General features: G+C 40.8%; 1 pseudogene; it reads left to right on the top strand.

The window, feature by feature from the left end:
• The first annotated feature begins 590 nt into the window (after window positions 1–590).
• LOC139412378 (protein NipSnap homolog 1-like) lies at window positions 591–12520 on the top strand (annotated as a pseudogene).
• The last annotated feature ends 1034 nt before the right edge of the window (window positions 12521–13554 follow it).

Raw genomic sequence — 13554 nt, 5'->3', positions numbered from 1 at the left:
AAGTGCTGTTATTGATCACTTTATAACATTTTAGCAAAATCTTAAACTAACAATGTGCCTGTGCTTTTTGCATTTTCTTTAATAAAAGGTAGGCCTATGGCATACCCTCTCATACACCGTCAATTCGAGTCCTGGTTTTAACTTAACAGCCCGTCACTGACATGGAATTTAGGCTATTTGAAGAGTGCATGGAGGGTGGAGGAATTGGCCAACAAATCTACGTATGTCAAAAAGAAAGGAAGACCAAGGCTCTCTCTTCATGCAGTTAATTAAAATCTATTTGTATGGCATGTTCAATGGAAACAAAGATTAAAAACTCAGATTCATTTTGGCTGCATGGCCTTTGTCAATGTCCTCTCTAGTAAGCAATACTGTACATATAAAAAAGTGAAATACTGTAGATATGTTATCAAAATGCAAATCAATGCTAGAAGCACCGACCCCTATAAAAGTAGTTCTAACCTTGAATATGACTGGGCAATGTGGTAACAATAGGAGAGCCATCAATTTTATAGTACACTAGATCACTGCAAATATGGACCGCCGCAGTCTAAACATACCTGAGGGCAATAGAGCAATATGTCCACTAGATGACAGCAAAGGGGCCTCTCAGGACCGTACAAGAAAGGTGAGAAATCAACATCTTAATTTAAACCAGGGTAATTCGTGGCCTGTAGTTTTTAAATCCCAAAACATTCCCTCTGGTTTAGCTGTTTAAGACGGTCCCCTTTTCTAATTGAGGCCGGAACATGATCAATACCCATAGCTTGTAGGGAGGCAGGGTCGCCATGGTGTAGTACCTTGGCATAGGTTAGTCTTCGTTGCCTCCCCGTATGGCCTACTTGTGTTCCGCTAAGCGGTCTTGAAGGCATCTCTTTGTCCGTCCAATGTAGAACACCTTGCACTGTGGACATTCCAATCTGTAGATGACATGAGTGGTTTTGTAGTTAATGAAATGCTTGATTTGATACTCCGTTTTAGAAGCTGTGTCAACAAAATACTTTTCCTGTACAATATTTCTGCAATGCATTTAAAAGAGCCCCTGGGTTTGTGGTCTGGCCAAGTTTTCTAAGAGTCACCAGGAATATAGCTGTGGACTAATTTGTCACTTAGGGTAGGACATCTCTTAAAGCTTATGACTGGTGGCTTTGGGAAGACTTTGCATAGTAGCGTATCACTTTGGATGATTCCCCAATTATTTTAATGATTTTTGTAATGTTCTCTGCTTCAGAGATATATTTTGTAACAAAGTAAACTCTCTCTGATGTATCACTAGGCACTCCCCTTCGCAACAAGTTCTGTCTGTCAAGTCATCCGGCCCTTGTACCTGCATCTTTCAGGACCTGAGCGCTATAGCCTTGATTCAAGAAGCAATTCTCCAATTCAGCAGATTTAACACTGTAGTCTGTTTCCTGATCGCAAATTATGGAATGTTCTCTTTTAGCCTTTTGGGGTGAAAGCTGTCTGCCATCTGTAGGCTTCCTAAAGATTGTGTGTAAACAACCTTTGTCATTTTTACTGATGTCAAGGTCCAGAAAATGAATGTTATGATTGCTGTACTACGTAGTTAGTTTGATGTTAGGGTTAATGCTGTTAAGGTATTGGTGGAAGGAAGTAAGTTCATCTTCTGAACAGTCAAACATCATCAATATAGCATCCCCACCATATAATCCAGTCAAATAACAGTTTTTTTTAGAGGGATCCTAAATGAAATCATTGTCCCATTTACCTAAGTACAAACCTGTGTAGGAAGCTCCCATGGCACATCCTTTGACTTTAAATCTATGTATGTACTGTATACTGTATAGCAGCCGATAGCCTAATTTCATCTGTCAAACAGGTATATTCTCATAATTTGAGGTTCAACAAGGATTCTTCTTAGGGTTCCTAGCTCTGAAAAGGAGGTGGGGTTCATTGAGGAACCTCCTTAGTTGGTGGGGGTTCTTGCAGGAACCTATCTGCCCAAATGAAACATTTCAATTTGAGAGAACAGCAGGTGCAGGCACTTAACCGAAAAATGTAAAATTCTCCTCAATTTAAGGTAAGTTGTGTCCCTTATATGATCTACATTGATATTGTTTTATGATGATGATACCATCTATCTTTTCATATTTGTGCCAATCTTTTGAAAACAGAAATTGGACACAATTCAATGGATATCAGTCAACAAAGAGGTAAGAATATGCAGGCTATAACAAAATGTTAAGGCTAGCTGTATTGGGTGCAGATGACTGAACTGCTCACTTTTGTGTCTGTGTCTGCATGTATTCAGAGGAGGAGGCATACACAGGTTTGTCAACTGGTATTGGTATGTTATGTAGATCACATTTACCATCCTGCTCCCTTACCTCCAATGAATATCCCATAGGCCTCTTCATTATGGACAAGGTATGTGTATGAAAACCATGATCAAAACAGTTTTTCTTTTTTAGTCACATTCACCACAAAAATCAAAGGTATGAATTCTGTCATGTGCATGTTTTGTTAATCATCTGTATAATTAAAAAAAATTGAATTCACAGACTTCACCCTCTCCCTACCAGACCTCTGAATATAACAGGAAACCTGTTCGATCACCATGCACTGCAAAATCATTCTGGATATGGATGCGGAGAACATCAACCCATCAACATCAACATGTCAGAGGATATACCCATTGGACTTTGGGCTCTGCTTGGAGTTTACCTCATTTTTTTTGTTAATTGTGCTTTGCTACTAAAATCCTAATAAACACTAAAATAATGTGTTATTGTTGTTATTGTTATGCATTTTATTATTAATAAATACTACTACTACTAATAATAATAATAATAACCAGGGTAGTTAAAAAATGTACCCCAAAAGGTTCTTCAAAATGTTCTTTGAGGAGCCATTAAAAAGGGTTCTTCAAAGAACTTCTAGGGGTTCCCCCATAGTTTCAATTTGAAGAACCCCTAAAGGACTCTCCAGGAGCCTTTTCTTTTTAGAGTGTAGGCTAGTCCGCACGCAAGATATTACATTTTTTGGACTAGGCCGAATTTTAAAAAAGAATTCTGAAGAATTATTTGACTCTCCTGAAATGCCACTGTAGGCCTAGACAGCACAGCATTGGTTAGGAAGCACAAAAAAAAAAAAACATTTTGATCAGCAATAGCGGCCTTCTTCCATTACACACAGGTGTTCGGAGCATGATAGATAGCTAATTAGCACAGGTGGTCCATCAGTCTTCTCGTCCATTCGTCTGTCTTCCGTAAACATGCGTTGTAACATGGAGATATGACAGTGTGGGAACACTAACCCTAACCCTATAAAAGGTGTGTATCAATTTAACCTTTTGTTTTTTGAAAATGATTTATCGCTGATATTAAAGATAAGGTCCTTATGCTTCCAAAAAGGTATCGCAAGCGATGCGTGTTCATGATCAGACTGAGCATCGGGGCTCATAGCCCTTTCCTGCAGTCAATGACTGCATTCTTTGGCCTCATGGTTGAAATGTTATTAAAATTTTTCATAATTTTATAATTAATAAAGATTATTAAAAACATTTAATGTGTGTGAGGTGTATAGTTTTGTTTCAAAATAGATTTGTTTAACAATACCAATAATCACCCTGTCTGACCCTGATTTAGCTCAATGCATTGAAAGGTTAACAAAACTCCCCTGTACGGAAGACGCCAGACTGAGACCCATGAGATCGCAGGCTAGCTGTCAAGTTGCAGGTCATAAGGTAAAGGGAAACTTTACTTGGAATTTGGAAGTTTTAAATGCTTACATGTTACGTAAATCTTACAAAGTGCAACGAAATACTTTGAGGTTATGAACAGAACCGCAATTGTTGTACCAACTTTGAATCGTAACCTAATTATAAGGGTGTCAAACAAATAATGGTCTATTGAATGTGTGGGCAATATTGAATCTAATAATTAAGAACAAGGAATGAGAGGGTACAGTACAAGTACAATAGCAGTGCAGTGGATTAGAGCAATTTCGTGGGGGTAATTTTGGGGGGGGGGTAAAACAGCTAGACTGAACAAAAATAGAAATGCAACATGTAAAGTGTTGGTCCCATGTTTCATGAGCTGAAATAATAGATCCCAGAAATGTTCCAAATGCACAAAAATATTATTTCTCTCAAATGTTGTGCATAAACTCCAATCCAAAGTTAAATCTAGAATCGGCTTCCTTTTTCACAACAAAGCCTCCTTCACTCATGCTGCCAAACATACCCTCGTAAAACTGACAATCCTACCGATCCTTGACTTCGGCGATGTCATTTACAAAATAGCCTCCAACACTACACTCAGCAAATTGGATACAGTCTATCACAGTGCCATCCGTTTTGTCACCAAAACCCCATATACTACCCACCACTGCGACCTGCATGCTCTTGTTTGCTGGTTCGCTACATATTCGTCGCCAAACCCACTGGCTCCAGGTCATCTACAAATCTGCTAGGTAAAGCCCCGCCTTATCTCAGCTCATTGGTCACCATAGCAACACCAGCTCTAGCAGGTATATTTCACTGGTACACCCCAGGCCAACACCTTCTTTGGCCGCCTTTCCTTTCAGTTCTCTGCTGCCAATGACTGGAACGAATTGCAGAAATTATTGAAGCTGGAGACATATCTCCCTCACTAACTTTAAGCGTCAGGTGTCAGAGCAGCTTACCGATCGCTGCAGCTGTACACAGCCCATCTGTAAATAGCCCATCCAACCAAATATCTACCTCATCCCCATATTTTTTTAGTTTTTCTGCTCTTTTGCACACCAGTATTCTCTACTTGCACATCCTCATCTGCACATATCACTCCAGTGTAAATTGCTATACTGTAATTACTTCACCACTATTGGCCTACTTATTGCCTTACCTCCTTGCTTCATTTTGCACACACTGTGTACAGATTTTTCTATTGTGTTATTGACTGTATGTTTGTTTATCCCATGTGTAATTCTGTGTTGTTGTTTTTGTCGCACTGCTTTGCTTTATCTTGGCCAGGTCACAATTGTAAATGAGAACTTGTTCTCAACTGGCCTACCTGGTTAATAAATAAAGGTGAAATAAAATAAATATATAAATTCTACTATTACAGCTTTCAAGAGTAAGTTGAAAGCCGGAATGAGTTCCATTTTTTTTTTTAAATTCTATATTATTTTTTATTATAATTTTTTTTTGGGGGGGGGACACACCCATGCCCACTGTAGGTGCACACCACACCATTTGGGAACCACTGCTCTAGAGGGGCGATTCAGGGTCAAACATAACCTAATTTGTACAGCAAATTATACTGAATTGGATTCAATTTGCCTTAGTGCACAGCATAGCCTCTGTTTGACATTTTATCATACGGCTCAGTGAAATTATTATTCTAATTTAATGCATATTTCACAGAGGGACCTACAGGAAAATAATTGCAGCACCAACATGGCTAAATAAAGCGAAAATGTGTAATTACATGACAAAAATTTATTTTTCATTTCTACTTCTCATTTTACATTCATTTTATTCCTTTTCAGCCATTATTTGTTGATTTTTGATTGTCTCAGAAAGGCCTACAGTTGCAAGTATCTTTGATAGTTTGTTAGTTTGTGCACTGACCAGTGTCTGTCAGTAGCTTTGTTCAACTTGACATTGGAATTACACCAGGGAAATTGGGTTGGAAAGATGATGATCCTAAAATAGTCAATTTAAAATGATTGCAGAGGCAATAACATATTAGTCCAATAAAATACTGTACAGAGGAAGCTGATGAGTATGTGATATCATTTTTTTTCTAGCCTAATTCTGTTCCTTTCTCTCTCAGTTCACAATGTCAAGACTGAGTGTCAGCAGGGATATAAGATTCATCTTTCATTTTTAGTTTATTCTCCTGTGTGCTGTAAATGCTAACTGACTCCTCTCTTGGCCATTCATATATCTTTCACTGACTTGACTTCACAGTAGAGGGTGATACAGACATATCCCGCTATTTGTGGATATTGTGTCTTTTTACCTTTTCCTGTGAACTCAGGGCTGAGGTGCAGAGCAAGCTCCACTTAGACCAGGACTATTCCTGTGAGGTGGTGGGGAGCTGGAATACCTGGTACGGGGACCAAGACCAAGCGGGTAAGTAGTGACAGAAACAGTCAATTCAGGTGTCAGTGCAATTTCAAACGAGGCAGTGAAATCTCATGAAACCCTAATCTTAACATTATTCAATGTTTTTCTTTTAATATGTAACCGAAAGTTATCTTATGTTAACCCTGATATAATATGAATGGTTATCACATACCTTTTCGTGGCGATAGGCGGACCTCTTGTACAATGATGACACTCAACTTTCTCTCTAGTCTAGCTTGGTCTAAATAGTTTGGCCAATGCAACAGTGACACCTGCTGGTTTGTTGTTACAGTGCACCTGTGCGGTATTCAGCAGGCTACCCTGCATTGGACGCTTAACCAAATTGAACAATAATCAAGTAGGGGTTTAAAAAATATATTTTAACATGGACAAATCATTATATTTGGATAAACCAATATCACAATGTATCATTCAAAATACATATCAAGTTATATCAAATCTAACTTTTTGTAAGAGTATCCTGTCATTGTTTTACAACCTGGACACCTACCATAGTAAATTCAAATCCGGGACACTCAAATTATGTTAACATTATGTTATGTTTGGTATGGTATGTATTAATTTGTGGATGTCCATCATCGATTTCGTATATGTTATGAATGACAATTTGTATGATATGTTACGAATTACAAGTTGCCTGATATGTTACAAATTGCAATTCGTTCAATATGTTACGAATTTGCAAAACATATGTTATGTTATGAATTCCAATTTGTTGTGGCTAATGTTAGCTAAGTTAGATGGCTAGGTGGCTAACGTTACTTAGGCTGGCGGTTAAGGTTAGGGAAAGGGTTAGTTAACATGCTAAGTAGTTTCAGAATAGCTAAAAAGCAGTAAGTAGTTGCTAATTAGCTAAATTGCTAAAGTTGTCCGTGATGAGTATCGAACACAGAACTTTTGGGTTGCTAGACGTTCGTGTTATACGATCAGTAACCTTATTTCTTATGTAACCATACCAAACTTAACACATCATACTAGAGGGGTTGAGTTAAATGCGGAAGACACATTTGAATACATTCAGTTGGACAACTGACTAGGTGCCCCCCTTTCCCCTAATTTGACTGTCCTGTATTTTCATTGACTATGTTATGTCTAGTCTATAAGACCAGGCAGTGATTTCTGTAAAAAGCATTGTTCGACTGGCCGAAGTGGAAACTTTGGTAGACTAATTCCTAAATCTCAAACATTATGTAACTGTTTGAAGGAGTATCTGGAGTTCCAGAAGGAGAGGATAAATTGCTGGTCTCATGCAGAACCAGCTTCTCTTAGAGTTCTGTTTCTGGAACGAGCCATCACCCAGACCGGGACAGAACATTTTAAACATACATTCATACAAACTCAAGGTAAGTCCTGGCATGAACCAAATATACAAAATGAGCTCATACAAACTTAAGGTAAGTCACTACCCTTTGTAATAATGTTTCATTCTATCTAGAACATTAGTCCCTAGTTCCTCCAGAGACATGAAACATGATTATACCCGAGGAGATCCAGAGACATATACAATCTATGGTCATAGAGAACATACCCAAAAAGATAAACATCTATCTTCAAACAAAACCCACAGGTCTGACTTAACTGTGTATGTAATGAGAATGTAGGCCTGCCTCACACTCCATTGTTTACAGCACTGTGTGTTTGGATTGCAGAGCCTGACTGTCAATGAGTATGGTGTGTGAATCTGATGCTGTTGCATTCAGTGTGTAAAGGCCACAGATGGTTATGAAGTTCAAATCTATGTCTGTCTTCATACTTTAGTATCATCATCTCTAATGATATCATTGTTGTGTGTCTCTTTTTAAGCCTGGAACAATGATCGAATGAGGGAATCACTGGTAAGACTTTGATGAGACCTCAACTACTCTTTGTTTGAAATACAGGTGCAGTTTATCAAAATGCATGTAATTTATGTACACAATACCTAACCAGTAAGTGTTTCACTAGAATGTCAAATTTGTCCAATATTAACTGTATTTATGAATAATCTTGCTAAGGCACGGGCGATCAAATACAGACAGGAGACTGACGAGGCAGTTGGAGGGTTCTTCTCACAGGTAGGAGACCTGTATGAAGTTCATCATCTGTGGGGTGAGTAGGCAGGCTGATGATGGTAGTGGCAATGTATATAATATATCAAATCAATTGAAAAGAAAATATTGTGCACATAGCTGGACTACTTTTCTTATTTACTGTAGATGGTTGATGAAGCAATGGACTCACATTTTCTCACATCATTCACATAAAATATGAGAAAATATGCTGTGCTTTTTCATGACATTGAGTTATCAAAACTACTGACAGATATGTTCATACTTATCCATGTGTACTAATATCTCTATGTCATTAGTTAATCTCTTCAGTTTATAAAGACCTCCAGTCCAAAGATGAGACCAAAAACTTTCTTGCTGAAGGAGGGATGGGATTCTAGTGTGTATTTCACAGGTAGGAGAGAACACACACACACACCAGAATTTTTTGTTTTTTTATTTCACCTTTAGTTAACCAGGTAGGCTAGTTGAGAACAAGTTCTCATTTACAACTGCGACCTGGCCAAGATAAAGCAAAGACACAAACAACAACACAGAGTTACACATGGAATAAACAAACATACAGTCAATAATACAATAAGAAAGTCTATATACAGTGTGTGCAAATGAGATAGGATAAGGGGGGTGAGGCAATAAATCGTCCATAGTGGCGAAATTATTACAGTATGGCAAATTTAACAATGGGGTGATAGATGTGCAGAAGATGAGTGTGCAAGTAGCGGTACTGGGGTGCAAAGGAGCAAAATAAATTATATAAATAACAATATGGTGATGAGGTAGTTGGATGGGCTATTTACAGGTTGGTTATGTACAGGTGCAGTGATCTGTGAGCTGCTCTGACAGCTGGTGCTTAAAGCTAGTGAGGGAGATATGAGTCTCCAGCTTCAGTGAATTTAGCATTTAGTTCCAGTCATTGGCAGCAGAGAACTGGAAGGAAAGGCGTCCAAAGGAGGAATTGGCTTTGGGGGTGACCAGTGAAATGTACCTGCTGGAGCGCGTGCTGTGGGTGGGTGCTGCTATGGTGATCAGTGAGCTGAGATAAGGCGGGGCTTTACCTAGCAACGACTTATAGATGACCTGGAGCCAGTGGGTTTGGCGAGGGATATGAAGAGAGTGCCAGCCAACGAGAGCATACAGGTCGCAGTAGTGGGTAGTATATGGGGCTTTGGTGACAAAACGGATGGCACTGTGATAAACTTCATCCAATTTGCTGAGTAGAGTGTTGGAGGCTTATTTTGATCGGTAGGATAGTCAGTTTTACTAGGGTATGTTTGGCAGCATGAGTGAAGGATGCTTTGTTGCGAAATAGGAAGCCAAATCTAGATTTCATTTTGGATTGGAGATGCTTAATGTGAGTCCGAAAGGAGAGTTTACAGTCTAACCACACACCTATGTATTTGTAGTTGTCCACATATTCTAGGTCAGAACCGTCCAGAGTAGTGATGCTGGACGGGTGGGTAGGTGTGGGCAGCGATCGGTTGAAGAGCATGCATTTAGTTTGGCTTGCATTTAAGAGCAGTTGGAGGCCACAGAAGGAGATTTGTATGGCATTGAAGCTCGTCTGGAGGTTAGTTAACACAGTGTCCAAAGAAGGGCCAGAAGTATACAGAATGGTGTTGTCTGCGTAGAGGTGGATCAGAGAATCACCAGCAGCAAGAGCGACATCATTGATGTATACAGAGAAAAGAGTCGGCCCGAGGATTGAACCCTGTGGCACCCCCATAGAGACTGACAGAGGTCCAGACATCAGGCCCTCTGATTTGACACACTGAACGCTGTCAGAGAAGTAGTTGGTGAACCAGGCTAGGCAGTCATTTGAGAAACCAAGGCTGTTGAGTCTGCCGATAAGAATGTGGGGATTGACAGAGTCGAAAGCCTTGGCCAGGTTGATAAACACAGCTGCACAGTATTGTCTCTTATCAATGGTGGTTATGATATCGTTTAGGACCTTGAGTGTGGCTGAGGTGCACCCATGACCAGGTATGGTAGGATTCGAAATGGTCGCTGAACTGTTTATCTTGGCTTCCGAAGACCTTAGAAAGGCAGGATAGGATAGATATAGGTCTGTAGCAGTTTGGGTCTAGGGTGTCTCCCTCTTTTGAATAGGGGGATGACCGCGGCAGCATTCCAATCTTTGGCGATATTAGAAGATACGAAAGAGGTTGAACAAGCTAGTAATAGGGGTTGCAACAATTTTGGCGGATCATTTTAGGAAGAGAGGATGCAGATTGTCTAGCCCTGCTGATTTGTAGGGGTCCAGGTTTTGCAGCTCTTTCAGAACATCAGCTATCTGGATTTGGTTGAAGGAGAAATGGGGGAGGGTTGGGCAAGTTGCAGTGAGGGGTACAGGGCTGTTGACCGGGGTAGGGGTAGCCAATTGGAAAGCATGGCCAGCCGTAGAAAAATGCTTGTTGAAATGATCAATTATCGCAGATTTATCGGTGGTGACGGTGTTTCCTAGCATCAGTGTAGTGGGCAGCTGGGAGGAGATGCTCTTATTCTCCATGGACTTTACAGTGTCCCAGAACATTTTGGAGTTAGTACTACAGGATGTAAATTTCTGTTTGAAAAAGCTAGCCTTTCCTTTCCTAACTGCCTGTGTATATTGGTTCCTAACTTCCCTGAAAAGTTGCATATCGCAACTATTCGATGCTAATGCAGTATGCCACAGGATGTTTTTGTGCTGGTCAAGGGCAGTCAGGTCTGAACCAAGGGCTATATCTGTTCCTGGTTCTACATTTTTGGAATGGGGCATGCTTATTTAGGATGGTGAGGGAAGCACTTTTAAAGAACAATCAGGCATCCTCTACTGACGGAATGAGGTCAATATCCTTCCAGGATACCCGGGCCAGGTCGATTAGAAAGGCCTGCTCGCTGAAGTGTTTTAGGGAGCGTTTGACAGTGATGAGGGGTAGTCGCTTGACCGCAGACCCATTACGGACGCAGGCAATGAGGTAGTGATCATTGAGATCCTGGTTGAAGACAGCAGAGGTGTTTTTGGAGGGCAGATTGGTTAGGATGATATCTATGAGGGTGCCCGTGTTTACGGATTTGGGGTTGTACCTGGTGGGTTCATTGATAATTTGTGTGAGATTGTGCTCAAGCTTAGATTGTAGGATGGCCGGGGTGTTAAGCATGTCCCAGTTTAGGTCACCTAGCAGCACAAGCTCTGAAGATAGATGGGGGGCAATCAATTCACATATGGTGTCCAGGGCACAGCTGGGGGCAGAATGTGGTCTATTCCAAGCGGCAACGGTAAGAGACTTGTTTCTGGAGAGGTGGATTTTTAAAAGTAGAAGCTTAAATTGTTTGGGCACAGACCTGGATAGTAAGACAGAACTCTGCAGGCTATCTCTCCAGTAGATTGTAACTCCACCTCCTTTGGCAGTTCTATCTTGTTGGAAAATGTTATAGTTAGGGATGGAAATTTCAGCGTTTTTGGTGGTCTTCCTAAGCCAGGATTCAGTCACGACTAGGACATCCGGGTTGGCAGAGAGTGCAAGGGCAGTGAATAAAACAAACTTAGGGAGGAGGCTTCTAATGTTAACATGCATGAATCCAAGGCTTTTTCTTTTACAGAAGTCAACAAATGAGATCGCCTGGGGAATGGGAGTGGAGCTAGGCACTGCAGGGCCTGAATTAACCTCCACATCACCAGATGAACAGAGGAGGAGTAGAGTAAGGGTACGGCTAAAGGCTAAAAGAACTGGTCATCTAGTACTTTCAGAACAGAGAGTAAAAGGAGCAGATTTCTGGGCACGGTAGATGTGGTATGGTAGGATGTGAATACAGTGGGAGTAAACCTGTGCATAGGGTGACGTTAAAAGAGATATTGTCTCTAGAAATATAATTTAAACCAGGTGATGTCACCGCATGTGTGGGAGGTGGAACTAAAGTGTTAACTAAGGCGTATTGAGCAGGGCTAGAGGCTCTACAGTGAAATAAGGCAATAATTACTAACCAAAACAGCAATGGACAAGGCATATTGACGTTAGGGAGAGGCATGCGTAGCCGAGTGTTCATAGGAGTCCAGTGAGTGGCTTCAGGCAGCTAGCAGGCCGGGGCTAGCAAGCTAGCAGAAGGGCCTTTGAGGGATGTCGCGATGGAAGAAAGTCTGTTGTGGCCCCCTCGTGCTGTTACGTCAGCAGACGGATCAGCAGGGCTCCGTGTGGTAAACCAGGCCAGTTGGCAAAATAGGTATAGTGGCCAAAGAATTTGTCCGATGGGCCTCTTAAGCTAACAGTCCGATGTGCTCTAGACAGCTAGCGGGCCGCGGCTAGCAGATGGGCATTCGGGGGACGTCGTGATGGAGGAGCCAGTTGAGAGACCCCCTCGGGCGAATCACGTCGGTAGTCCAGTCGTGATGGGTCAGTGAGGGTCCATGCCAGTCGGCAAAATAGGTATTGAAGCCCAAGGAGTGGCTGATGGACCTCTACGGCTAGCCGGGAGATGGGCCTTGCAGATGGGCCTAGCAAGGCTAGCTCCAGGCTAATTGGTTCTTGCTTCGGGACAGAGAGTAGCCACTCGGATAGCAGCTAGCTAGCTGCTGTGATCAAGGTGGGGGGGAAAAAAAGGTTCAGAGCTTGCGGTAGGAATCCGGAGATATGGAGAACAATAAGTCTGATTTGCTCTGGTTTGAGTCGCGCTGTGCAGGCTGGCGAGAGTTGTCCGGGCTAAAGGTAGCTAATGACCGCTAGCAGTGGCTAGCTGACTACTAGCTAGTAGCTAGTTAGCTGGCTAGCTTCTGTTGGAATGACAGGCTTGTGGGCAGTTAGTTAGTATTAATGTTAGTCATGTAGGGCATACATGTAAATTGCTTCCGTCTGTTAGGATTAGGGTTGCAAAGCTACCGGTAATTTACCAAAGTTGACATGATCTAGGTAATCTATGGCAGTCTATGGTTACTTTGTATTGTATTTTAATAACTTTTAATAAAATGTATTCATATATAGTATAACAATGTTTATCTGTGTCCATATTGTCCATTCATTTCTAGTAGATAGACCATATGGTTCAAGAGAAAATAGCCTAATTCATGAAAAAAAGCATCTAATCAATAATGGCATTATTTTATCTATAACTCTGCCACTAGTTTGGCCCCAAAACATTTACAACAAAGACATACGGACATAGTAAAATCAATAAAAGTGTATAAAACAAATAAAGGACATTTCATGCTGAAACCCTCATATTAAACTCCAGTGATATTCACCAAATTGTGATGTTTTATAGCTTTGTCATTCAATTTTTAAATTTTAAAATCATCTTATTAGATTGCTTTATATACTGTATATATTACATGTGATAAGGCCACAGAGGGCCAGAGATAATTACAACATATGTGATAATTTGAAGTACGCAAAAAGGCCACTAGATGCCATCTGATAAGATTCCATATATTCCTAGAAA

This window comes from Oncorhynchus clarkii, chromosome 6, assembly GCF_045791955.1.
Source record: "Oncorhynchus clarkii lewisi isolate Uvic-CL-2024 chromosome 6, UVic_Ocla_1.0, whole genome shotgun sequence".
Lineage (NCBI taxonomy): Eukaryota > Metazoa > Chordata > Actinopteri > Salmoniformes > Salmonidae > Oncorhynchus > Oncorhynchus clarkii.
Note: the sequence above shows the minus strand (reverse complement) of the source record. Positions and strands in the feature narration are given on the sequence as shown.